Here is a 3426-nt window from a genome sequence, read left to right as displayed (position 1 = left end):
TTTCTACTGTTTTTGAAAGAGTAGACCGGTCGGTCCTAGGAGGACCTACTAGCCACGTAGAGGATGTTGCACCGTGGAGAATCGGACCTGAGAAGCCAGACAGAGCATTTGTATCCCGAGAGAGAGCAGGTGGCAGAGGTGGGTGTCGGGGCCGACTCCCTGAGACCCAGAGTAGATGTGTCCTCGCTTCTTGCAAAAACAAACCGGATGCCATGGGAAACCAGACTCTGCCTCGGCTGGAAGCTGACCTGTGTGTGAGAAGCGTTCACACAGAGGGTGGTTTCGTGCGGGACGCCACCAAGGACGGGGCGGAAGGAAACTATTCTAAATGGCTGCACTTTGATGATGATGAGAGTCTGGTCCGAGAAGTGGACAAGTCCAGGCTGTAGGCGCTCAGGAGCATCTGCGAGCCTGGCGAGGGTTTGCTCGGGGAGGCCCCCGCAGTGCTCTTTCCGGAGGCTCGCAGACACTGCCGGCAGACAGGGCGGGGCTGTTGGAGGGACACCGACAGGACACGCAGCAAGTGGCCTCCTGCCGCTCCTTGGAGTGGCTCTCCCGTTACTTCCAGGGGAAAGCTGCAGACACACACCCGCTCACCCCAACCTGCGCTAAGACGTTGCTTTCATCCTGAGTTCTGCTGTTCCAGTCTTCTTTCCAAAAGTTCCCCTGCCATGGGCCAGTGCAGGGGTGGCAAAGCAGTACTAACAGGTCTGCTGGCTGGGTTCAAAGGCCTCGCCGCCCAGAAACCAGAGCACGGCTTCTCTCTCTTGCTCCCTGAACTCTGAATTTTATCCCGCACGGTTTCAAACATCCGAGCAGCAAAGAGAGGGTGATGATCGCTGGTACTGGAGGGTAACCAAGTGTGAGCTTCCCTGACCTGCATTCCCGTCCTGATCCCAGACACCTGCATCATGTTTTCAAAGCACAAGAGCAGACGGGAATTGAATACACACGGGCAGAGCTGTTTGCGTTCTGTGCAATCTTTGCACACGTCACAAAGCTTTTTTATGATAATTCAAAACACGTTTCAGAAAGAGTTTAATGTGAAGCAGATTTCTTTGTGTCACAAAGATGGGAAGGATGCTGCTTGACATAGTTCTTGCCTCCGAGGGTGATGGAGGGGTTGGGGCGGGGCAGGCGGAACTCTGTTCTAACCGTGTGTGCTCGGTCCGCCACGGGACACCTCATGGTGAGGCATCTGTTCATCCGTGTTCTGGGCTCTGGCAAATTCTGACTCATGATGTGCAAGTACTTTTCCATTTGTTCTTGGATGTGAGGTTAAAAAAAGAAATTAAAACTATTCTCAAAGAAACGTTCTTGACAGAATTTCACATTGAATAAAGCTGTCAGCATTTGAAATAATGCGTGAGGGGCAGAGGCCCATCAGCCTTCGCAGGACCGTGATGGCATCTGCGGTGGACACCAGCCTTCCCCCTGCACCAGACAGGCTAGCTGCGTGCAGGCGCCTCCCAGGCCAGGGCCGTCTGAGCAGGCGCTGTCTGGAGAAAAGGAACAGCAGTGTGTGTGTGTAACCTAGCTCACTGCTTTTCCCTTGTGCTTGTAAATACTGTGGATCAGGGCCTTCTAATACAACATGCACCTGAAACCTCTGAGTGTCTTGATAAATGCAGAGTCTCAATCCCTGGGTCTAGGGCATGGCCTGAAATCCTGCATTTCTAAAAGCTTATATAATCCTCATAACAGAACTAGGGCTTAAATACAATTACCCCCTTTATAGGTGTCGCTCACAGGGCTGTCTTCCAAACCAGGCGGTCTCCTAGCAGGGGTGACCCTCTCTTCCCACCTGGATGAGCCAGAACAAGCAGGGGGGAGGTGGGTCTGGATGGCACCCCATTCCCGCCCCTCCCATGCACCCTACTTGCTCCCCACTTTCTCAGGAAGGGCGTCAGCGGGGCGGGGAGGGAGCCAAATCCCTCCCTAACCGCATGCCAGAAGGTCCAGGGGGTTGCCGTAAATACTGCACCCCAATAGGAGCTGCCTTCTAAGGAGAGAAGACTAGAGAAGATCCAGCGCCTCTTGAGACCCCAAATGTCTGAGATACAGTGGAAAATCACTCATCGCCCCACGAGCAAGGGAAGCCACAACTTGAATGAGAAGCGACTGTTGGCAGACACGGGCACCGGGATGACACGGACGCTGGAATCATCTGCGGAGGACCTTCGAGCGGCCAGCACCTGGGAACTCCCTAGAAGTAGGTCCAAAAAAGGGCCCGTGATGAAATAAAGAATATAAAAATGAATCATGAGAATTACAGAACTATATTACAATCACACACACACACACACGCACACACAACCCCCAAGCCCCCAAAGCTTGCTGGATGGGTCTGAGGGAAGGAGGGAGATGAAGGAGAGAGGCTAATGGCAGAGAGAAGTCGGACGCTCGGAGAAGAAAGACTGAAACGCCGCAGGGACCCGTGGAATGAGAGCTGTCCTGGGCACCGTCAGAAATGGACCAAGAAGGGGAGACAGAGGCGGGAAACTTTCCAAAGGCATTCTCACAAGTCCCTTCCTAAGTAAACACGGGGTGTCCTGTCCTAAAGTGTGGCTCATCAGGTGGGCTGTGCGTCCCGCGCGCGTCGGGAGAGCCGTGCAACAGAGGGGCCGGCCGCCGTGCGCGGCCCCTGCCCCTGGCGGCGGGGCGGGGGGTCCTTCCTGCCTGCAGGTCAGGTCCTGGGCTGCAAGAGCAGAGGGGGCGCTGTCCCGGGCTGGCTGCGGAGGGGGACGTGTCCACAGTCCACCACGGTGAGCACAGGGTGATTGTTCTGCTCTGAGGGGGCCTGCCTTGACCTTGAGAAAGTCCTCCCTCCACATCTATAAAATGTGCTCCCTGCGTGTGGGACAAAGTCGACACGTAGAGGAGGGTTGTAGAAAACACCCCCTTTCTTTTAAACACTGTTTTAAATAATTGGAGGCAGGTTCTCCCTAGTTTTGTGAAGTGTCGCCCTTCTGACTGCCGACTCTGGCAATGATGTGCTTAGCTCCGTGGGCCTTTCCCTCCTGGTTTCAGGGCTGGTGCCGTGAATGCCAGAGGTGGCCCGAGAAAATGACTCTCTGTTTCCTCAGCTTGTTGCAAGGAGGGAGGCGAGGTCCCTCTCATGTGTTTGGAGTTTCTCACTGCGTCTGTGACCGTGTTGAGAGATTTTGTGAAACTACCTGCTGAAGGTGAGTGTCTTTTTCCTACAAGGACTCTGGAATAATGCCTTGAGAGACGCAGAAACTCATGGGCCGTGCAAACAGTTCCCACCCCTGAATGCTTTCCTCTACACCTGCTGGTAATGCATGAATCCTTTCTAGTGAATGTAACGCCAGGTGAAACCAAGACGGCGGTGCTTGGATATCCCCGTCACCTCGGATCCTGGGTCTTCCTATGTCATCAGTGAGCAAAGGGAGACGGTGGGCCGGG

This window comes from Callorhinus ursinus, unplaced genomic scaffold (genome assembly GCF_003265705.2).
Source record: "Callorhinus ursinus isolate GAN/ISIS: 27379988/994484 unplaced genomic scaffold, GSC_fseal_2.0 scaffold28, whole genome shotgun sequence".
In the NCBI taxonomy this organism is placed as follows: domain Eukaryota; kingdom Metazoa; phylum Chordata; class Mammalia; order Carnivora; family Otariidae; genus Callorhinus; species Callorhinus ursinus.
This window is presented reverse-complemented; position numbering follows the sequence as displayed.